Source organism: Octopus sinensis, linkage group LG11 (genome assembly GCF_006345805.1).
Source record: "Octopus sinensis linkage group LG11, ASM634580v1, whole genome shotgun sequence".
NCBI lineage: Eukaryota > Metazoa > Mollusca > Cephalopoda > Octopoda > Octopodidae > Octopus > Octopus sinensis.
Genome location: NC_043007.1, coordinates 50,777,443 through 50,804,164, shown reverse-complemented (window position 1 = coordinate 50,804,164; position 26,722 = coordinate 50,777,443). Strand labels below are relative to the sequence as shown.

The window sequence follows — 26,722 nt, the reverse complement described above, 5'->3', positions numbered from 1 at the left end:
GCACACACATACATACATACATACATACACACACACACACTCGTGAACTCATACACGCGCACACACCGACTAGTGAAATTCCGTGTTCAATAAGTTTGGAGCATTCAAAACGTACATTATCCTCATTAATGTTGCCCGGCTAAATCCCTCCCCTTTTACTCTACTACTATTACAACTACTACTACTACTACTACTACTACTACTACTACTACTACTACTACTACGCACTGTGGTGGTGATCGTCCTAATGGTTGTCATGGTGTTGCGAGCGGTTGTGGTGGTGGTAATGGTTGTGATATATGGTGACAGCGGCTGTGGTGGTTGCGGTGGTTTTGGTGGTTGTGCTGCTGCTGATGATGCTTGTGGTGGTGGATGTTGTGATAGTGGTGTTGTTGGTGTTGGTAGTGTTGATGGCGAAGAAGTCTCCAAGTGATAAGTTAATGAAGTGTGTGCTAGTTGAAGAGTGTGTGTTAGCAGTAAGCGTCGGCTCTATTAGTGTGTTGTTGAATGTTAGAATAATATTTTGTCTGGAAACACGAGCCGAGGGCGGTGAAACTAGCATGCTAATACCTGCACATCAAATCAACGAACATATTCCACGTACCACCACCACCACCACCACCATCATAACACTATTAGTATTGTTGTAGCAGTAATAGTAGTAGTATGATCATCAGTTGCTCCTCCGTCACCACCGCTAACACAATAACACTGCCCCAACGATCATCTACCGTTGACGTCATACCTATTAACGTACTACTACTACTACTACTACTACTACTACTACTGCTGCTGCTGCTGCTGCTGCTGCTGCTGCTACTACTACTACTACTACTACTACTACTACTACTACTACTACTACAGCGCATAGAGTTTAACACTGTCAAAGAGTCCTAAATAAAGACCAATGTTAGAAACTCCAGATGCAATGACAACCAGATGTATATCTTGGTATCAATGCTACTCGCAGATATCCACAATTACCATTCCTCACGGCAGTCCTTTCCCAGTTACCATTGCCTGTTACAGGCATTCTATAGTAACTATTCCCTTTAGTGATTATTCTACATTACCATTCACTGATATTGTTTGTCCTCTTATTTTTGACTGGTGTAACCATTCTTATTCCATTTACTGTTGGAAATATTCCTCAGTTACAACTCCATTCTGTAATCATTGGCTATTGCAATTATTCCCAGGTTACCATTTTTGTGGCAGTCATTCTTTGATATTCCTCTTTTCGTAAGCAGTCCCCAGTTACCATTCACTACCGTAACAATTCTTTGCGAGCGCGCACACACACATCTTACGCTGCCATACTCTCTTACTCTAATGACGCTACAATATCTTTTCTACTCTAGGCACAAAGCTTGAAATTTTGGGGGATTGGGCCAGTCGATTAGATCGACCCCAGTAGGCAACTGGTACTTAATTTATCGAGCCCCGAGAAGATAAAAAGCAAAGTCGACCTCGGCGGAACTTGAACTCAGAACATAAAGATAGACGAAATACCGCTAGACATTTCGCCCGTTTCTACCAACTTGCCGCCTTATTGGCATTATAATATTAAGCAGAACAAGGAGACGAGCTGGTAAAATCGTTAGCATGCCGGGCAAAATGCTTGGCATTTCGTCTGTCTTTATATTCTGAGTTCAAATTCCACCGTAGTTGACATTGCCTCTTACCCTTGCGGGATCGAGAAAATAAGTACCACTTGAGCATTGGGGTTGATGTAATCCACTTGCCCTTTCGCCAACTTGCTGGCCTTGTGCCAAACTTTGAAGCCAGTATTAAACAACGACACATCACAAGTTTTATTATAACGGAACATTTCTGGAATATTCCTCATTTGTGACTTAAAACGTTAATGTCTTTATACTCTTATGTAATAAGCAATATAATGTGGGTGTTTTTTTTTATTGTGTAAGGAAAAGAGAATTTAGTAGCCATACATTAAGAAGAATATGATTTGTTTATACTTAGTTTCTTTCTCGAATTTCTCGTCACCAAGTGAAACTAGAATTGTTTAGTCCTACGTCTGTTATTATCAAATGAGTTCCAAGCATAGCCAACCGTCTTTTTTTAAGGTCCAGAACTACGCTATGTGTCTTTCCATTTAATAAAGACCAAAAGACGGCAGGTGTTGACCCGTATTCTGTTATTTCTTGCAGATTGAGCAATCGCATAAAATCTTGGTCGCTGGTCTGAAAGAGTGTATTGTGTAACAAGTGTTGTACTGTAGTTGTGATGTAGAACAGCTATAGTGTGTTTGTTGTGTTAGTTATGTGCTGTAGCATGGAAGTCACATGGTCTGCTTGTTGTAGCGTTCTGTTATGTGGTTATGCTGCTGTTCTTGTGTGTTTGCTTTGTGTTGGGTTATGTTGTTGAGATGTATTGCCCTCTTAATAAAAAGGAAGAAGTCATGCGCGTAAAACAATATGGAGTGGTCACGGCCAGAATGCATCCGTTAATAATGGCTAATATTGGGCTAAACTCTTTCAGCAACAAAGAGCTAAACAGGTCGTGAGGTGATTGATACATTCGATCTGAATATGGATTAAGCTTTCATTAGATTACGGTCATACTGGGGCATAGCTTTGAAGAATTTTAGTCGAATGAAGCAACCCAGTACTTATTTTTTTGTAAAACTTGGTACTTATTCTATCGGCTCTTTTGCCGAACGGCAAGTTACGGGTATGTAAACACACGAACACCGGTTGTCATGCGGTGGTAGGAGAAACACACACACACACACACATGTATCGAGTCGCACTTGGGTTTACTTTATTCATCTTACCGTAAATCAATAAGGAGTAATATTAATCAATTCAATTGGTTGCATTCTTTGCCCCAAATTGTATCTGTTAGAATTCAACAAATGGTTCTATAAAATATTCATAATCAGTCGCAGACAAAGGTATTTGAATATTGTAGCCACCTTAGACGTTTTTCTTGTTTTTTGAAATAAGGAAAAACTAAATAAAACAGTTGTTCTGTTTAAAGGATATTGGTTCAGGGTTGGTGATGATGATAGAGATGGTAGAAGTGGTTATGATGATGGTAGTGATGATGGAGAAGAGGATAAAGTGGAGCGATAACGGTACAAACACACACGTACATTATGTACACACACACAGACACACACAGATACACAGACACACACACACGCACACACACACACACACACACACACAGCTGTTAGATTTAGAGCGGAGCTAGACACAACAAACTGTGAAGTACTACGAGTGTGTTTTTGTTAATAGACATAACAACAATAACATCAAAACCAAAGAAACCAAGTCAAAAGTGCAGATAGGTTGTGTTGATGGTGCTGGTGATGCTGGTGGTGTTGGTGGTGGTTGGGTCTGATTGTAATAGAAATGCTGCTTGTATAAACGGATTTAATGGAAAGGAAAAAACAAAGTTAAAATGATGAATACTCGCATACACACGCATAGTCGCACTTGTGCAAAAGAAACCTTTACGTGGTAGCTTGACCTGCTAGATCCCCATCATTTCATGTTGTACTGTCTTGAAGAATGTAGTTCTGTGTTTGCTAGATTAGAAAAAGTAGAAATAGCCATAAGATGGACATGGTTGTAAGGATCACAGATGTGCTAAATCATGGCTGACCTAGGGTTAAAATACAAAACTTAACACACACAAATATCTGTATGTATGACTACACACACACACACACACAAACACACACGTGTTGGAATGAAAGCAATTTCGTTTTTTTAGTGTGAAATAAAAGTCATTTCTTTTTCATACAGTGAATGAGCTTTAATCAATTATATTTTCCATTTTGTTTGACGACCTTTTGACATCTTCATAATCCCATGCTCATAGAACTTCTGGTCCTTATCAGCCCAAAACTGAAGCAAGTGCGATTTCAGGTCATCATCATTATTGAAAGTTTTATGATTCAAAGAATTTTGCACACTTCGAAATAAATGGTAATCTGGTGGTGCAAGGTTAGGGCTATATGGGGGATGTGATATTATTTCACAATCAAGTTCCAATAATTTTACACGAGTGGTCTAAGGTTGTCATAGTGGAACACTATTCCTTTACGTTTTGCCAATTCTAGCCGTTTTTCTTTGATTACTTCCCCCAGTTTCATTAATTATTGATAGCAAACATCTGAATTGATCGCTTGGTTCCTTGAAAGCAGCTCAAAATACACAACACCTTTTTTATGCAATTCAGCTTTCGATGTGGTCTGTGCTGGTTCATTACGCTTCTTAACGTGTTCAAGGCATTTTAATTGATTTTCACTTGTTGTGTATGATAAATTTAATCTCTTTGTTATTTCTCGCATAATTATATGGCAGTCGGATTCAATTATGACTTTGATTCAGTCATCATCAAATCCAGTAGGTCGACCAGAACCTTAGTCATCTTTAAGTGAAAAATCTCCAGAACGGAATTTTTAAAACCATTTCTGACATGGGCTTTCTGTTAAGCAATCAACCCCAGAAACTTCACATATCTTTTTGTGAGCCTCAGCAGTTTTCTTGCCTTTACGGAAATAAAAAATGAAAAATATGGCGATAAAAATGTTCGTTTCGGCACTCCATGTTAAAATTGACACTGAACCAGCTGTAAACAAAATTACGCGCAATTTGCTTCTAAAGAAGCTGAAAGTAACGGCAATCAGCTGTCAAAAGGTAAAAGAATCATAGTATTGACAAAAGTCATTAAAAAAAATCGTAACTTCTTTCTTGCCAACCCAATATATTCAAATATGAATTAGAAGCCGCGCTAGTGTAGTAAACGTTATCGACTACACGTACTCAATGTATTCCCTCTGTTTATTCGCTAGTAGGCTGCAATATCGCGTGGTAGCAATGACTCTTTCAAAGAGCCCGGTGTTAAAACATGTGAGCTAGTAGGAATGATCCACTAGCAAGGACCAGAGTTTCGTTAAATGTTTTAGAAGGCCCCCTTTCGTACGTGTATCCAACGCACAGGCACACAGATTTAATACACACACACACACTGCAAATTTGGCATCATTCGCGTATGTATTTATTCCCATGTGTATAGTATTGTATGTATGTATACATGGGCATGTGGATTTGTTGTATGTACATATATATATATATTCGTGTATCAATGAACTTATTTTCTTGTATGTATGCATGCTTGAATGTACCTATGTACTCATAACTGCAATAATTGTATGTATGTATGTATGTATGTATGTATTGGTGTATATATGTATTTATGATACAGATAATATATATATATATATATATATAATATATTATATATATATATAATATATATATATATGTTTCTGTGTGTGTCCATATATATATGTATATGTGTGTGTATATGTATATATACATATATATGTGTACATATATGTATATATACATATATTTATTCATATATATCTTTAAAATGTGTGTGTGCGTATATGTACATATATATATGTAGATGTATCTATATATATATATATATATATATATATATATATATATATATATATCTGTATATATATATATATATATATGTGTGTGTGTATATATATATATATATATGTATATATATTTATTTATTTATATATATATACGTATATATATATGAATATATATATGTACACACATACATACATATATGTATCTCACGCACAGACACACAACTACATCACATGTATAGTTATGTAAACCGATGCATGCTCACCTATAATTTATACCCACAACTGCAAACCTGTAATAATATCCACTCTCATTTACATCATTTACACTCTTCAGTCGATGCGATGATGGTTCGGCCGGACAGCTGTGCGCCAGCCCTGGTTACTTAGAGTAAGTTCCTCTTATTAATACCATTTTATTACCCATCACCACCACCACCACCACTACTGCCATCTACACTACCCCCTTCGCTCTGACATCTATATTTCTATCTATCTATTTCAATTATTCTGTGTTCCTTCTCTTTCTGCTCTCCTCTCTTTCTGCTCTCCTCTTTTTCTGCTCTCCTCTCTTTCTCTCCCTCTCTTACACAAACAAATACAGCAAATATCGGTCCTAATTACACATCTATAGTACCTATATTATTTTAAATAATTCCAGGCCCATCCATATTGTTGGTTCATTTTTCCCAATTTCAAATATATTATTTTGTTCTCTTACTTATTTATTGTTGTTGTTGTTGTTATTATTATTATTAAATTATTATTATTATTATTATTATTATTATTATTATTATTATTATTATTATTATTTATTATTAAATTTATTATTATTGGTATTATTATTATTATTTATTATTATTATTATTATTATTATTATTATTAAATTTATTATTATTATTATTATATTATTATTAAATTTATTATTATCATTCTTCTTCTTCTTCTTCTTCTTCTTCTTCTTCTTATTATTATTATTATTATTATTATTATATTATTATTATTAAATTTATTATTATTGGTATTATTATTATTATTATTATTATTATTATTAAATTTATTTTTATTATTATTATTATTATTATTATTATTATTAAATTTATTATTATCATTCTTCTTCTTCTTCTTCTTCTTCTTCTTCTTCTTCTTCTTCTCTTCTTCTTCTTCTTCTTCTTCTTATTATTATTATTATTATTATTATTATTATTATTATTATTATTAAATTTATTATTATTGGTATTATTATTATTATTATTATTATTATTATTAATTTATTTTTATTATTATTATTATTATTATTATTATTATTAAATTTATTATTATCATTCTTCTTCTTCTTCTTCTTCTTCTTCTTCTTCTTCTTCTTCTTCTTATTATTATTATTATTATTATTATTATTATTATTATTATTATCATTATTAAACAGTGAGCAAGCAGAAGCGTTGGCACATCGAGAAATAATGCTTAGTGTCATTTCTTCTGGATTCACGTTTTGAGTTCGAATTCTGCCAAGGTCGAATTTTTATCCTTGCGGTATCGATAAATTAGTACCAGTTGAGTACTGGAGGTCGATGTAATCGACTATCCCACTCCCCCAAATTTCTGGTCTTGTGCTTATACCAGAGAGAATTATTATTATTATTATTATTATTATTATTATTATTATTATTATTATTATTATTATCATTATTATTGTTATTATTATTATTACATCATCATCATCATCATTACCATTATCATTATTATTATAGACATGTCCTTTTAAAATTACCCCTAATTCTCTCATTCATATCAATCAATGAGACCTTACCTTATAAAATTTTTTAATTCCACATGTCGCTCGACCCTTTTACCCCTGTATTTCTTTTCCTATTGCTATTTTATCTATCTTCATGTCTGCTTGTCCTCTCTGCCTGCCCGTGTATCTATGAAAAACACTCACATAGTTTCTCACCTTAAGCAAGTGCAATGTGCACACACATATAAAGAAATAGAAACATTATAATCTCAAATCTCTCAAAGAGAGATATTCAGTAACAGTTCTTAAAGTAAAGACTATTTGCCAACGCAATGTGGCTGTCATGAAAGGGACGATTGTTACTGTTGTGTAACCCCAGAAAACATCGTTTCCAGCTGGTTATACGGCACAATATATGTGTCCATATATATATCTTTGGTTTGCAAGATTCTTTATGTGAATTCATGTATTGAAGCATATTTTGTTGTGTTTGGGGAGAGACATTCTGTTTTATTGCTTTATTAATTAAAACACACACCGGTTCGATTTTCATTCATTTACTTATTTATTTTACTTCTCAAATTTTCATTGCTTCTTGCAATCTCTTCAATAGTTGTTGACTCTTCAACTATTGAAGAGGTTGCAAGAAGCAGCGAAATTTTTTGAAAAAGAATAAGTAAATGAGTGGAAATGACTGGAAACTGGAATGACTCTCCCTAGACACATCAGTATATATATCAGAAGTATATCAAGAATGCATTTTACATAATGCAAAGAATGTGTGGTATAGAACTCTATACGTTGGGTAGAGTGGATATCTATGATAGGGATATACTTATTATATCATTTGTGATGGATATATATTTATTATACAGACAGTTGTGAACAGCTCAGTTAAGATGAATCTCAGAGTAGACTGTCAACTTTGATATAACACACACACACTAGATAGATAGATAGATAGATAGATAGATAGATAGATAGATAGATAGATAGATAGATAGATAGATAAGTATGTAGAAATTTCGTTCAGGCCATCGTAACAAAACGCAATATGAAATTACTCAGTATTACAAATAGTGTACTGACTTCCTATATCATGGCCGGATGTTACGACTATCGTCTCTTCAGAAGAAATGCGTGCGCATGTGCGCCTGTATGAAATGTAAAAAAAAACAAAAAGAAAAAACGTTGGAGTAAAGATTGTTTGCCAAGATAACTTTGCATACCTGGTTTAGGACGAATTTTGCTGTAATTTAGCCCCAGGAGACATCGTCTCCAGCTGGCTATACGACACGAGTTGTGTCCTTATATTTTTGAACAAGGGAATCTAGCACCTCCACTCAGCTCAAAACAATATCTGTGTATTGCGATTTCCGGGTTATTTCTCTTCATCAGCACAGAATAATTGTTCGGCTAGAGGTGGCGCTGCCAAATTCCTTTTCAAATATATAGAGATTTCAAAGTGACAACTAGTTACTGATCTATAAATTAGAAAATTATTAATTTTAAATCTCACAACGTGAGTTATTCAGCAACAGTAATTTAGAGTAAAGATTGTTTGCCAACATATTCAGTGTTGTTGAAGGGAAATAACCCGGAAATCGCGATACACAGATATTGTTTTGAGCTGAGTGGGTATGCTAGATTTCTTTGTTCGAAAATATAAAGACACAGATCGTGTCGTATAGCCAGCTGGACACGATGTCTCCCGGGGCTGAATTACAGCAACATTCGTCCTTCTGCGTATTAGTGCCTTTAATTCATTTAAGAGCAATCCAAACGAAGGATATTTATCAAAAAGAGCGGAAGAATTCAAATATACATTGTGATATGATTTTATTATGTATTCGTTTTGTCATTGTTGTTGTTGTTGTTATCATTATGAATAATAATTTAGTTATTATTATCATCATTATTTCAATAATAGATTGGTGGTTGACTTAACATGTACTAAATCAATTATTTCCGCCTTAATAACAAGCAACCGGCATGCACTGGCGCCCATCGACTTATACACACTTATACAAAAACACGCACACACACACACACACGCCTGCGCGCGCGCATTTGGTACGGAGAGAAAGAGAGAGAGCAGCAGGTGAAACGTAGATTCAGAGAAACACCTGAATACTTTTACAGGTAATTCTGTTCTAGCCATTAACTTGTACATCTTATGTGCATATATACTTGTTCATGTGTTTACATGCACCTATATCGGTATATGTGTCTGTCTGTGTTGTGTGTGTCCAGCATCTATGTCCATAGGCTTACATAAGCAAAAGTGGAGCCTGTATACAAACATACTCACACCCACACGCACCTATATACACCTACCTCCGCGCACAAACGCATGTACACTCACACATAAATTTGTTGCAACACCCACACAGAATGTAACATTCATCATCCCACGTTATTTCCTCTTGTTTTTCTCCACTCGGTAGCGGTAGTAATATACAAATATAGATGTATATATATATATAATATATATATATATATATATATATATACACATATATACATATATGTATGTATATATATATATATTCATATATATGTATATATATATATATGTATATATATATATACATATATACATATATATATATATGTATATATATATATATATATATGTATATATGTATATATATATATTATATATATATATATATATATATATATATATATATATATATATATATGTATACGTATATATATATATATATAATATATATATATATATATATATACACATATATATATATATACGTATACATATATATGTGTGTGTGGTTAGCAATGGGGTAATTGTCCAATTGTGTGTGTATGTGTGTGAGAGAGAGAGAGAGAGAGAGAGAGAGAGAGAATGTGTGTGTGTATACACACACATATATATACATGCGTGTGTAGATATATATGTATATGCACACGCGCGCGCACACACACACACACACACATATATATATATATATACACACGTCTGCACATATCTATACTATTGTGTGCATGCACACACTCACTCGCACCCCCACCCGCGTATATGTGTATGTATGTATATCGTAGATATTTTGTTGTTGACAAGGACTACTTTAATCCTTTAAACGTGTGTGTGTAATACTTGTTTTTTGTTTATATGCATGCTGTTTATTTATGTGTGTATAGGTCTGTATGTTAGTGCGTACTTGGTCGGTGATGTTGCATGTTGCCATTGGTAAACACGCGTTCGTATGGGCGCAGTGTCCCACTACTAAATGCTATCGAGCTGCTGCCGTCCCACCCCCACAACAACAACGATAACAATGATAATAATAATAATGGGGTGAAGAAGCAGAAAAATTAATCAGCTGCCAAACCTTGCCGCTATAATTGCGCGAAAGTGTATGGTACGGCTGTGTACGTTTATGTCACGTTATATGTGTCTGGACGGGTGTGAGCATTGTCATACATACATACATACATACATACATACATACATACATACATGTGTGTGTGTGTGTGCATTTCTCCGTTGGTGAATGAGTGTGCATATGTGTGCGCACGTGTTTCTCATATATTTATGTGGATATGTAATGTGTGCCACTAAATGCGTGAGTACGTGCATGAGGGAATGTTTGTGTATGTGTGTGTGTGTATGTATTTCTATATTTCTGTGTAGGGGGGGGTTAGTAGGGAGCTTGTGACGAAGTCTTAAGCGGCTTTAAATCAAGGTGACTTGACCAACCCACTGTCTACAAAATAAAAAGAGAAAATAAAGATGGAATAAAAAAAAATCAGTGACACACGCGCGCATACATACACCCACCCACATAGAAATAAACAAACACACACATGCACATATACACACATATACACAAAGGGTAGCTCTCGGTTGTCGGTTGGCTGGTTCTGGATTTTGTTGTTTTTTGATTGATGGAGCGTCTGAATCTTTGGTCATGTTATAGCAAGCTTAAAGGTAATTAGCACAGACAAGCTGGTGCATAGCTTCTGTTGGCTATTTATTGAACAACGTGTACTTCTCACCTCTACCACTCCTTTAATTTACACCCCCACCACTTTAAACTTGTGAACTATAATAGTCTCCTTGTTCCCATCTCTTTTTTATTTCCTCTTTTCTCCGAATCCAAGCCAAGTCCACCGCCAGTTTTTTGCTATGTGACTTATTGTTCACAAAGAGAATGTCTTGTGTCTAGAAAGATCTTAGAGACACAACTTACACTGAACATATTTTTTTTTATTGGACAACGATTATAAAGATAACATGATATCAAAGAACTGTTTTTATTGTAGTTGTAGGTCAGCATTGAAGAAGACCAATGGTCAAAGATATTATAACGGGGGTCATCCTGCTTTTTCAGGGGTTTTGTCTAGAATTACATTATCTAGTAGTCCCTTTTCTTATTTCAGACTTTAGTGTTTCGTTTGAGAAAGGCTTGGTTGGTATTTCTAGTAAACCACGTTGACTCGTGTATTTCATTGCAATCGTTTAGTCCTAAATCAGCCCTGATCAACCTGATCTCCACTCAGGGCCATTTTAAGGCAAAGAGATACTGGGCAATTGCCCGGGCCCTCACGAGTATAGGGTCTTAATTCAGATCTATGTATGTTGGGGACCCTGTGCATTGATTTGATCGGGGGGCTTATGGGTCAAGGAAACCAATTCTAACCTATGAATGTTGTGACTCGCTTTCAATAAATACTGTAGGGTCCAGTGCTGTGATTTGCCCAGGGATCTATTATGCTACTAAAACGGCTCTATCTTCACCCATCGGACATATTTCAGTCGTAACTATCACGTTTATATATTCATATATCTCGTGTTTCAGTTTACACTTACTTTTTATTGAAAGATGACATTGCAGTTTGTCAACTGAATAAATTTGATGAGTGATTAAAAGAAGAGGTTTCTAGGTTTCGTCAGCTGAGATTGAACGGTGATAACATTTATCTTTCTACAAAATTTGGGCACTGTCTGCTATGGAGTTTTGATATCTGCTAGAATGTAGCAGACTTCCTAAAAATATATATCTTAATAGAGCTGGGTGAAACAGAGAGAAGAAAGAGCGAGGTTCTTGTTAAAAAGTCACCCGAGGAGACGCACACTGCACCCGTAATGCAAAACTATTGGTTTGATAGAATCTCACCAGTGAGGTAGAGGTGCAGGATGAGTCGAAACGCTTGTAGTGGGTTTGAATAGAAAATCTCGTGAATCTGTATCTGATCTGCTTATATAAACTCTATGGGTATTAAGTAATTTCTGAAATAAATCCAGTAGAATATGTATCGCCATCACTGCTGCTGTTAACATCAAGTAGCCAATATTTGTGGCCGCGCTTAACACGTACTACAATGTTTATATAAACTCCGTGGAATTCAAGTACCTGCGTACGTGTTATATATATACATATACGTACATATATATATATATATATATATATATATATATATATATATATATACCTGAAAACTCTCATACATACATACGCATAATTTAAGCAAGGTCATGTATACGTGTGTATGTACAGTTGTTGGTATGTAACCAGTGGTAACCTGTGACTCAGTAGCATGGCATTTTTCGGATGATCCCTTTTGGACTATAAGATAGTTGATCAATAAGTATCCGGACTGCTGCCATGGTAACGAAGCTAAAGCAAGTGCCATGCTACTGAGTCAATGGCTAACACACGCCACACACGTTACTTCCAAGCAATGCTGTAAACAGCAAAAGTAAGTTAGGAAGCTAAAACTTAATGCGCATGCACAGCAGAAATCAAGGTCAATGTGTGCCAAGCAGCTTTACTCTACGTGCTTTATCTTCGTTACTATAGCAACAATCCGGATGCTTATTCATCAAACCGCGTATTACCCAGCATAGCCTTCTTGTTTTGAAAGCTTTAGGGTGTGACCTGAGGGAAATGTAACTGCTTTTTTCCAGCGGTTTGTGTAACTATGCGTCAGCTTTCACGTTGGAACGTATATGTATGGTTGTCCAGCAGTATATGCACTCTGGTGTTTTAAGGAAGCACGAAAATAGCAAACGTCATGGATTGTTCAAGGCATTGTAAGGAGGTGGTATAATGGGTTTTAGCGTGGGATATGGTTTTGTGAGACGTAGTGTAAGATAGTTTTGTACAGATTGGTGTTGTATAGTCTTGTGTGGTGTGCGATCGTAGTGTAGTGATATGTGTCAACAATAATCACGGTTAACAGGTGAGCAATAGGAACAGGAGTGGTGAAGATTGGCGAGGAGTTGTATAGATTAGGCTGAGACAATCCCGCACCTCTGGCACCTGTAACTTTGATCATGACATGTATCACAGAACATTCTTCAATATACATTCATGTATATGTATATATGTGTATATATACATATATGTGTATGCATATATGTATATGCATATGTGTATATATAAAATGTGGTGTGTGTTGCATTCGCAACCATTTTCCTAAATCTTGACGCAGTAGGTGGGCGTATTTTCATTGTATATTTATGCAATATCTGGTTTAGCCGTTGGGTCGGTTCGGGTGTAAATCTGTGTGTAGGCCAGTGGATAGATAATGTTTCGCATCGTTTTATATCATTCATGTTTCCGTGTATTAGGTTGAAAATTCTCTCTCACTCCACCTTTCTTTCTCTCTCTCGTTCTGTTTAAGCATCCCAAATCTCTGGCGCTTTCTTTTTCTTTTTTTTTTCATGCAACTGTTTTATACCCACCTGTGGGTAAAGGTAACAAATCATTACGGTGCGGTCGTAAATGACATAGGTGAGGTCATTTTTACCTGACTCCATCGACTGAAATTATATGTATGTATGTATGTGTGTGTGTGTGTGTGTGTGTGTGTGTGTGTGTGTGGTTGCAAATGCGTGTATGTGCTTGTGTTACGAGTATAATATGTTTAAGTATCTTCCTCCTTTGGTGTATCAATTGTACTACACCTGTGGATCTCCCAAACACCTGTATATTATAGGAGATAACGCTTGCTTGATTCTGATATGACCCTGTCTCATTTTCCTTTAAGAGTTGGGTAGCTAGCTAGGCTAGGTATGTAGGTAAGTAGGTAAGAAAGGAGATAGGTAGGTAGGGCGAGGTGTGTGTGGTGTGTGTGTGTGTGTGTGTGTATGTGCGCGTGCGCATGTGTGTGTGTTTAGATGTTTTAGTCCCGGTAATTATACCAAAACAATACTGGTAGGGGATGTTTGACTGACATCATCCCTGAAAACAGTGGAAGAGGGCCGGGTGGGGGTATGGAAAGGCTCGTAGGTAAAAAGACTTATCTTTATCACAATGCCATCTCAGCTTACACTGGCTTTTTTATGACTTTGTATTTTCTCACACGCCGTTACCACGAATTGACTACTACTACTACTACTACTACTACTACTACTACTACTACTACTCATCATCGTCGCCGTCTCTTGGCGCGCTCTTTTGTATATTTGTGTGTGTGTGTGAGATTATGTGTCACTATTTGTAGTTTCTTTTTTATAAGCAATCATACTTATTAATTCTTTTATTGTGCCCCATTCAGGGAAAGACACCGCCTTCAAAAGTATTTTAGTCGATCAAGTCAGCCCCAATAATATACTTCCTGTATTATTTAATCATACATATGCTCCATTGGATATTGATAAACACTGTCGCAACAAAAGAACAGAAAAGATTCGAAAGAGAATCTTTAATCATAGCTATTTAAATAGTTATAGTTAGTATAGAAAAGTAGTAATATTTAACAACTGTACTGAAATATCCCATTTGTTTAAGACACGAATATCTGGGTCTACATTATCTCATATGGCTTTCATTTTTAAAGATTAGCGAACGTAATTTGCTTACTGTTTCCAGTAAGTCGAGCGGCCCTATAAATGTTCCGTCTTTGCTGTTGCTGTTGCTGTTACTGTTCTAATCCCAGTTAAATGTACTTTGAGATGCATCAGATACATTTGTGTTCAGTTACGTCAGTTACATGCACTCCCAGTTAAATAAACTTACGTCATTTACTTGTACTTCGAGCTATATCATTCTGATAAACTTCACTTTTTGTTTAATGCATCGCAGGTTTACTGCAAAATATTTTCAGCTAAACTTAAACTACAATTCACCAGAATTTAGGGCTTCAGTTACAACGATACTCTAACTTATCGATTGTTGTCAATTTTACTGCATTTGAATTACCAGATATATTCTTTTCTACTGTAAGCACAAAGCCCGAAATTTTGGGGGAGGGGGGCTAGTCGATTAGACGCCCCAGTACGCAGCTGGTACTTAATTTATTGAACCCGAAAGGGTGAAAGGCAAAGTCGACTCGGCGGAATTTGAACTCAGAACGTAAAGACAGACGAAATACCGCTAAGCATTTTCGCCCACTGCGTTAACGCTTCTGCCAGCTCGCCGCCTTAATTACAAGATATATTGTGATAGGTAGGGAGTGTAAGGTCAATGTCTGGATCTATGGAAGCGAGTTTGTAGAGATCATATTTTAGATGTTTTCCACGACGATTTGAAACTTCTGGCCTATCATGTGCACACGTGCTCTCTCTCTCTTTCTCTGTCTGTCTCTCTCTCTCTCTCTCTCTCCTCTCTCTCTCTCACACACACACACACAACACACACACACACACACACACACACACACAAAGTTTTGGTATTAGAAGCCTGACACTGAAAACTGTACAGGAAATTATACCTTACAAATAAATAACCTTGGACCCTGTATTGAGTCCTATTCCCTTTTGATTGAATACGCACCCCCACCCCCTAACTGGCTCAAAGAATCGATAGCACACTATTTCTGCTAAAAGGTGACTACTGAAATAGTCAAGATTAATTATGGATAGTCTTTTCAGAAAAGTAGCATTCCGTTCACTCCGCCACCTCCCAGTAATGAATGTAATAGTATGTTCAATGGAATGTTCATGTACGATGAATAGTTGAGTGTTTGGTATACACCCTTTACGTTATTCTATGATATATGCATAGTGATAAGCATAGCTATAGCCAACAGCCCTCCCTATTACACGTAATTGTGTGTCTGGGTAAGCCCTAACTTTATACTTGAATCCATACCAGATTTTCCTAGTATCCGAGTAGCTATTGGTGATTTTTAGTGCATGTGAAGTATGTGAATGCGCGTGCGTGCACACAGTGTGGGTCAGAAGTTAGAAAGAATAAAAATGCAGTTCGTGCAGTAGCTGAAGTCAGTTCGTAATATGCAGTCAGACTTCGTGTCTATTTTCCCACTCTGCATATACAGACATGCATGCATGCATGCATGCATACATACATACATACATACATACATACATACATACATACATACATACATACATACATACATACATACATACATACATACATACATACATACATACATACATACATACATACATACATGTATGTGTGTGTGTATATATATAAATATATATATATATATATATGTCTATATCTATCTAACTATACCTGTCTATATCTATATCTGTCTAACTATGTGTATGTTCGTATTCGTACAAGAAGTGCTCATTGTTGCGTTACGTTCCTTTACCACAAAAACCAGCTAAGATATTAGAAGAGGCAGATATCGGCAAAAACAATAAAAAACAAACATTCCAGGCATATGTTATGATATGTCTTATGCAACTATGTTTTAAAATGATTTTGAAATTGGTACAAAAATTTACTTTGCACCATTCCAGTTATATTAACGTTTCACAATCATGCTGCATCATCATCAGTTTATACTGCATATATTGGGTGTATTTCTATCATGTGTGTTGAAAAACACACACATACACACACACATACGCGCGCGCGCACATGGAATGGAAGAGAATGACATGTACAATTACATACTTAAATGTTTGAGTCGTAGCCTTTTCCACCCACACGTTCCAAACATCACTAGTAATAGCAGATACACACATGCTCATAAGGAGACGAGCACAGACACATGTACACATATCCACATACAAACACACACATATGGAGAGAGAGGGGAGGGAGAGAGAGGGAATAGAGAGAGAGAGTGGTATCACAAATGGAAGAAAGGAAGTGTTAATGTAAGTACTTCTTTATATATATATATATATATATATATATTATATATATACATACATACATACATACATACATACATACATACATGCACACACAAACACACATACATACATACATGCACACACAAACACACATATAAATATGTAGTCGTGAACTCATGTTTGCAATACACATAAATAAGCCATTTTGAATCATATCAATGTTATTTGAACTTGGTGGCCTACACTAGATAAGATTGTCTTTATACTTCTTTTCTTTGTTTTCTATATCTCCCTCTTACCACTCTGTATTTCACCCATTCCTTATAGTTTCACTTCTTGTCGCTTTTTCTTCATATTTCTTCCGTTTCTCTTTTCATGTTCTTTTTTCTAGTTACTTAATTTTCGTTATTGGTTATTGTTGTTTTTCTTTCATATTTGCTTTACACATATACATGTGTTTGCACACACACATGCACACACACACACACACACACACATATATATATGTATATACACGCATATGGGTGTATGTGCGTGTGATCCGTCGTTGATTTTTTCTTCCATTTTTCTATAATTGTTTTATACACCTTAGTACATATACTAATGTGTGATGATGTTTACTCAGTTTTGACATCTGAAAGAGGCCTCCTTGCTATTGTTATTTAACGAAGAACCATTTACTTATATCTACACGCACATACATATACATCTAAATAGCTACATACGGCACTAAATACATATAAATATATGCTTGCATATGTCAATGTACGTGAAGGTGAGTGTCTGTGTAAGCGATAGAAGCACAACCTAGGCAGAACAAACACAGTTCATTTAAGCGATATATTAAATCACTGAGGTAACGCAACGATTCAGCCGGTGCTATATGTGTAGATGTGAATTAAAAAAAGGTGCAAGCATGAATCTCAAATATACTATATAAAATATAAGGAATATTTGTTAGATTCTTGGTTACTCATTCACTTTGTCAGCTGCTGTTGAATCAAACATAGTTGCTTGTGCGTGTGCATGTCTTTGTTTCTCTCTCCTCCACCCCTCGCGCTCTCTCACTCTATTTCCATCATTCCCTTGCCATTACAGCGTTTGATATATATGTATATACGTTTAATCCGGCACTTTGTTTAGACCTCCCCCTCTTCCACGGTCTACGTTTAATCTGGCACTTTGGCTACACCAACCTCTCCTCCACGGACTAGGTTATATACATACGGACAGATACCGAGAATCTACAGTATATTGGGCCAGGAAACTATGCTACTCCTCTGCAGGACATTTGTCACACTACACCTTTGCATAAATAGCAGAATTTGAGGTAAATCAGAGATAGTACACGAGGAACATTGCTGAGTTACTAGGAGAAAGTAAAGTAGCTACGACTCTACTCACTGGAGCGGAGACCAGAGCAGTACACAGTGCTATATCAATGGAGGATACTAAACGGGCTGGCACCTTCGTCTGCAATTCTGTTATACCATACTTTCAAATGAAGGTCACGTCTCCGTTCCAACAGTCCCAGCTGCCTCGTCTGGGGAAGGAATATGTACTGCAATAGCTTGGGATTTATACGTTACTTAGTCTAGACTGGGCCCTTGCGCGGACAACATTTAATCCACCACTTTGTCTAGACCCCCACTCGTGCAGGGATGGCGTTTAGTGCAGCACTTTCACTAGAATCCACCTTCTCCACGGACTACGTTTAATCCGGCCCTTTGGCTAGACTCCCCCTCCTCCATAGAGTATGTTTTATCCTACACTTTAGCTAGACTTGCCACTCCTCCACGGATAACGTTATAAATATGGCCAAATTCCGACAACCTTCAGTGCAAGTCACTAGGAAACTATACTAATCCTCTGTAGGACATTTGTCCTTAGCCGTCTAGAATAATGCTCTCAACACGTTTAATCCTGCACTTTGGTAGACCGTCCCCTCATCCACGATGTATATACATATACACATATATTTATCTATATATGAATATGTCTATACACAGTATCTATCATTGTGGTCGCTGGTGCAGTCTGGTTAGGGGTCACTGTGAACTGATTTAGTGTGTTTACGCTTATCTGCCTACAGCGAGAAATTTTCTGCAGTACAAAATACAGTGAATGGCTTTCTTACGGGTTCGAATATGCCTCAAGCATATTTGAAAAGGTAACAAGTTTGTATTCACACAAATCACTGCTTAGCACTTTCATTCTGTATACAAACATACATAGATGCATACATGTATACACGCCTACATGTATACATGCATACATACATGCATGCATGCATGCATACATACATACATACATACGTACGTACTTACATACATACATAATACATACATACATGTATGTATGTGTGTATGTATACAGAATGAAAGTGTTAAGCAGTGATTTGTATAAATACAAAGTTGTTACCATTTCAAATATGGCTGAGGTGTATATATATATATATATATATGTGTGTGTGTGTGTGTGTGTGTGTGTGTGTGTGGTGTGCGTGTGTGTGTGTGTGTATGTGTGTGTGTGTGTATGTCCAGCGATGTAACTCACTAACTAAATATATTTATGCTCGTTCTTACCTCTTTCTAAAAAAAAAAAGAAGAATGGTAATGACACGAAAGCAAATTGTTGTACCATTTAGCCCTAAGATAGTACTACAAGAATATAGAAACTACAGGACATATCCTACGAATGGCTTAGCTAGCCATTGTCCTTCTTACTTAACGATTTCGCTACATCGCAATAAATTCACAACAATGTAAGTTAAACTAGTTTCCTTTTTTTTAATGAAAAATGAAGCCTCATCCATCATTTCATTGAAGGACTTCCCATCAAATATCGAGTTTATAAAGAATTGAAAATAAGGAAGAATTTAATTTTTTTATTATTACATTTCTTCTACTTCTCACAGGATGTTTTATATATATATATATGTATATACAATGTTCACGCTTGAGCTATTTTTTACAGTATAATACAAAGGCGTCCCTTGTGCTGAATTCGTTCCAGATGTTAAATTTTACATATAATCTGTATTCTTTTCATAAATCTCGCATGTGTGTGTGCTGGTCTGTGTACACACACACACACACACACACACACACACACACAACACACACACACACACACAAATACAAACATGCACGCGAGCGCACACACACCCTGCCTCACGTAGATTCTTATGATAATGCTTTATATTTTAGAATATTAAATGTCTCGGCAAAATGCCTGTCAAAATTTGATACCCTCCAACAACAATAACAACAATAGAAACAGCAATGATAAATCTGTGTAAATATTTTATTAAATTTTTTTTTATGTTTTGGTAAATTTTATTCTTAAAAAATTTGATGTTCTACTTCATTTTAGCAAAGAAATTTCTAGAATGCATTTTTGTTTTCAAAGTGGTTACGGCTTGATTTTAAACACACCCATACACACACGCGCACACACACACACACACACACACACACACACACACACACACACACACACCACACACACATACACTCATGTACGCTGTTGTATGTATGCACGTGTGTGTATGTGTATATATATATATATACTTACACATATTTGCATGTGTGTATGTGTGTGACCATGTGCGCGCGGAGAACAGGTCTGCATTAAGCCATGTATTGAATGCAAAAGGTATTCTTATTTTATCTTTCTTCTCAAGGCTTTTTCATATTTTCAAAGAAGTTCCTTGCACTTTGTTTCGGATAGTAAAGTTTTTAAGTACATCAACGATATTTCTAGTCTTTCATAGCCTTATCATCAGGATTAAACAGTGTGACATCTCTCTTGCTGTCATAGCAAAACTTCTAAGTGCCACTCTTTATTGTTCACCAATAAATACATACATTCTTCCCCTCACTCATATGTGTGGATATGTGATTGTAAGAACGCACACACACTCTCTCCCTCTCTCTCTCTCTCTCTGTCTCTCTCCCCCCTCTCTGTCTCTCTCTCTCTCTCTCACATACATAATATACGTTCATGTGTTTGTAGATTTACGCAAGTTCATATGAACGCACAAACAGCCACAAACTTGATGATATATTTTGCGTTTCATAATTTTGCCTATTGTCTCTCTATATTATGTTATATGTAAATCCATTCATTTACACCAGTTTAGCTAGTAGCATTTCTCCATTTGATTGCATAAATTAAGGTAATGCTGTCCCTGTTCTCTAGTCTATTGTCGACCATGATGTAAGACACCTTTAATGAAAGGCCTTCTTAACATGAATATCTATCCCCTCCAATCCAGGCATGCTGTATGAAGTACAATAGCCTTCAATGTGTGCTTTTATTTTTGTCTTTACGTTCTGAGTTCAAATTCCGCCGAACTCGCCTTTGTTTTTCATCCTTTCTGGGTCGATAGAATAAGTACCAATTGAACAATGGGGGTTGATGTAATCGACTTACTCTTTCTCCCAAGATTGCTGGCCTTGTGCCAGAATTTGAAGCCATTGACAAGGTTCGTTTCGTCGGCGATTTTCTTGATATTTGTTACAAGACCTTGCAGAGAATTGGTTCACATCTTTAACACAATCAACGGTCTCTTGTATGTAAATGAATTTTCCAACAGGGCCCCAAATCTTTGAAAAGCCTGTTAACTTAAACAAATTTCGATCTTCACCCAGAGACCTCAAGACCTCTCCCTACTATTTATGTGAAACCCCAGCATTTCATAGAGCAAATCACTGACTTAGATGCTTCTTTTGGACTCGTGCTTCAAGAAGTTATTTAATACAGACTCAACTTTATTCGAACGACAATCAAAAACATTCCACTTGTGACCAGTCTTACCTTTAATATATTCGGGACACTATTGCGACATTCCCTTTAAAGCCGATAGGCTGTAACTGACTGTTATTTTTCGCCGGCCTTGGTTCCTACTACAAGACATTTGTTTTAGTGGTGGGGTTTTTATTTATTTATTTATTTATTTATTTACTTATTTATTTATTTATTCATATATTTATTTTAGCCACAGATCTTTAGTATTATTCCTGTCTAACGTTTTATTTCTCATTAAGAAATCATTTGACTGTGTGACAAATTTTATGTGACATACATGCCTATAATAAACACACACACACACACACACACAAGCATATACACATACACGCATAAACATAAACACTCATGTACACGCATACACACATACACGCGCACACGTGGCCGTTTACACGCTGTGGTTATTACGATACTGTGTGTAGCATGAATTTTGAGGCGAAACCTATTTGGGAATATAAAGTGCAGCGAAACGTAACTGGATCGATACAGTCTGTATCTTGGTGTCGGTGTTGTCGTCATCATCGTTATCACCGTCATCATCATCACTGCCGTCATCGTCGTCGTTATCGTGTTCTTCTTTGTATCATCAACAGACAACAGCTGTTAGGTTTGTTCACAAATGACTTTTAGATGTCTATCAAAATAGACGCATCTATTCATGTTTGTGCACGTGTGCGTGTGTTTGTATGTGTTTGTGTGTGTGCGTGTGTGTGTGTGTCTTCATGTGTGCTTGTGTGTGAATGTATGTCTATGCAATTGTACATGCATGTATGAATGTATGGTTGTGTTGACAGAAACTAGCATTAAATATTTATGTTCCAGTGTAGAAGCACTTACATTCACAGGAGCACACATATATGCACACACACAGGCACACATGCATATGCGTATGTTAGTGTATATTGTAATGTGTGTATATATGTGTGTACTTTTGTCTATGCATACATACAGTTATCCATTTTACTTATGCATGTTGTGTATCCTAGTATTTTATATATGTATCTACGTATGGATGGATTTATGTATTTATGTATGAGTGTGAGTGCGTATATACACACTTTTTATATGAATACAAATATAAACACACACACGCACACGTACACACATATAAATATACATATATGTATATCTATGTATACCTACGTGTATTAGAGTAGGTAAAGATACATGCACATAAGTGTACATATATATGTACGAAATATAGACGCATTTACGAACATATATACATACATAAACAACGCAAAGTTAAGAAACATTATTCTAATTAACAAATAACGAAATGCTTAGCTTGGACACATCTTAGGTTGTCTCCCTTACAAGAAAATTTAAATTTTAAATTCTGTTACTGAGAATTCTTCAGGTGTTCATGGTTTTGGGTACTGTACCGCTGGTAAACGGGTCTCCACGGCTATGGAATTGGGTTTAGGATTCTTTTTGGCCTCAATACTGTACAACCATGAAGATCTGTCTTCAAATGGCGCTAATTACACCTGTTTTCCGCTGATATTTTAACATTTTAACATTCATCTACACCTGCTATAATTCACTTCGAAAACAAACACTCCTCTCATTTTTAAACAGATAAAGATTAGAGATTTGTAATGGTCGAATACAAAACTAAATAAACACGAACATATTTCCTGCTCTTATCATCGTCTAGTGAGTGTGTGTGTATATATATATAATGAAAGAAGCCCGTCGTATATATATCGTTATATATATATATCTATATATATATATATATATATATATGTGTGTGTGTGTGTGTTCTGTGTGAGTGTATTATATATATATATATATATATATATATATATATTATATATATATATATATACTATACATATATATATATATTCGTGTGTGTGTCTGTTCACAGTACCACTTGACAACTGGTGTTAGGGGTTCGGCAAAAGGGACAGATAGAATAAGTACTAGGGTCGATTCATTCAACTAAAAGTTCGTCAAAGCGATGCCCTAGCACGGCCGCAGTCTAATGGCTGAAACAAGTTAAAGATAAAAGATAATATATATGTATGTATATATATATATAAAATCTTAAACGTTAGGATTTCAATATGGGCATGATTGAATCACTGAACTCATTAAAACAATATTAAACCCATCCCTCTTACAATCCCCCAGTAAAACGATTTACCGCCGTCGATAATCATTTGTAAATGCTATTCTATGTAATGCGATAATTGTTTTATGTTAAAATATTTAACCCACGTCATTTAATCCAAATTTCTTCTTCTTATCAGGATCGATAACTCATCTCAACCTGTCTCCTTATTCCTGCCGCCATATTTTTGCTGACTACGTTTTAACGACTTTTGTTGAACCATAAAAGTAGTTATTTTGTAACTGTGTACAACTGAGGGAGAGAGAGAGAGAGAGAGAGAGAGAGAGAGAGAGAGAGTTTGTCTCTTCGCTTGTGTTTATATATATCTTTATATTTGTATGTATTTGTCAGTGTGCTTGTATACTTATTATGTACGTGTGCATGTGTATATGTACGCGTGTGACTGCCTGTGTTCAGAGCTTATGTATGTCTCCATGAATGTGTGTGTGTATGTGTGTGTGTGTGTGGTTGTGTGAGTGTGTGGTTGTGTGAGTGTCTGTCTATGCTGTTAATATATATATGTGAGCTGTCTACCTGTCTGTCTTCAAGTTTTAATGATTGTTATAGCTTAATCATACTTCTTAATATCATGTGGTAGAACTTTGGTGTGAATGAGGAAGCCGTATTATATGGGGACATTAATTTTTCCAATGTTGCATAGTTTAACAAGGACCTTTCAGTATGACTACAACCCACCCGTAACTCCAATGATCGTCCATTGTTATTATTATTATTATTATTATTATTATTATTATTATTATTATTATTATTATTATTATTTTCCTTTAAATATTTTAAAACGCTGACTCACTCCCCTATCAATTGATGTTTTAACAATATAGAAGTATCAATTTATCGAGATGAATATCTGTGTAAAGATATTCGTAGTTATTTTAATCAAACACTTTGATTGTTGTTGTTATTACACACGTTAGCCATGTCAAACAAATTTGGAGTAAAAGATCTACCGAACTGACTATTCCGCCCGTTCTGGACTTTACAGGAACTTATTTATTTAAGAAATCCCTTCTCCCTTTGCTCTCATTAAATTGGCAGTGTAATTTGAAAGAGATTTGGCTGTAATTTCTAACAGGAGGAGCAACCATGTAAAAGCAACTTTTGGTTGTTTCAAAAAGCTGGCAATGTCACGAAATACATTCGAAGGAACAAGAAGATTAAGACCAAAATGTTAAATGCAAAAAACAATAAAGTTAAATAAAATAAGTAAACGAAATGTCTCTCAAAGAATCCTTAACCATATTAATTTCGTATCAAAGTAATCTTCCACATTACTGTAACCACCAACATGCTATATTTGAATAAACTTGGCGAGAAGGGTCAACATTCTATGAGATGCTACCCTGCAGCAGATGTAACTTCTTTTCAGCTGAGTAGATTGGAGCCACGTGGACTAAAATACATTGCTCAAATGACAAAACATGTCGAGAAATCATTCCTACAATCTGATGATCGTGACTCGAACAGCCAAAGCACTCAGCAGACATGCACCTAATTGAATTAGTCAATAGAAATAATACGAGGTGTTTCCCGTGCCAAAGAAGGGTTTTATTTGGACTTGCCAGAAATAACAGCCAAGTCACACCCTAGAGAAAAAATGACGTGATGGCTACGGGTGAATATCTTTTGATCACAAGTCAGTTCAGTCAATGCCGATTTGGTGTTAAACGGCAACAATAACAAGAAGTAAAAGTTTCGTTTTACACAGGCGACCATATTGTTTAATGGTTTATTTCTCACGAGATACTATGTATATTCCGTTGTGTAAGTGTATAGACTTCATTTATTGAAACCAATTCAACCAAACATAACATAATGTATACACACTGGATATATTCAGCAGGAGAATAGATAATTCACTGCGATTCCTTTCTTCTTCAACCATTTATCTCATCGTAAAAATTAATGACCAATTATGGTTCCCTCTTGGGAATTGAGAAACATTCTTTTCTAAAGGCAGACAAACAACTCAAAATATTTACTATTTACATTCTCAGTAGAGTTCCTACAAAATGAACACGCCTTTTCATATTTAGTGTGTGTGTGTGTGTGTGTGTGTGTGTGCGTGTGTCACTGTGATTCACACGGCTATTTAGTATGTATTTTGTTTTTGTTTGTATGACTATAACATTCAAAGTGCAGAGTGGATAATACATCAGACTATCACATGGTGAATCATTAGCTTATATCATACGGAGGTGTGGAAATAAGACACTTAATTCTATACCCACAATTCACCTATCTGTTAGCAAAATATACACAAGAGAGAATGTCGCAATCCAAAGCTGTGCATTCATCTTTGCTCTGCTTAACGCTTCTGAAACTGAGGTAAAGAACTGCCGTGAATGCAATAGACATACAAATATTCATTCATTTGAGGCTGAAACTTTCAGCAGACATACGCATTTAGTCATACGTACGCATACTTGCACACACACACACACGCACGCATGCAAACACACACACACACACACACACACACACACACACACACAACACACACACAACACACACACACACACACACACACATACACACAAACACAAACTCATACATTTAAAATTTTTTATT

General features: G+C 35.8%; 1 long non-coding RNA gene across 1 annotated transcript in view; it reads left to right on the top strand.

The window, feature by feature from the left end:
• The first annotated feature begins 3,081 nt into the window (after window positions 1–3,081).
• The window catches only part of LOC115217524, an 80,012-nt gene continuing 56,371 nt past the window's right edge, over window positions 3,082–26,722 (top strand). Inside the window, exons 1-2 of the long non-coding RNA XR_003882173.2 lie at window positions 3,082–3,100; window positions 5,766–5,819. This is a non-coding gene — a long non-coding RNA (uncharacterized LOC115217524). The remainder of the gene's footprint in view (window positions 3,101–5,765; window positions 5,820–26,722) is intronic.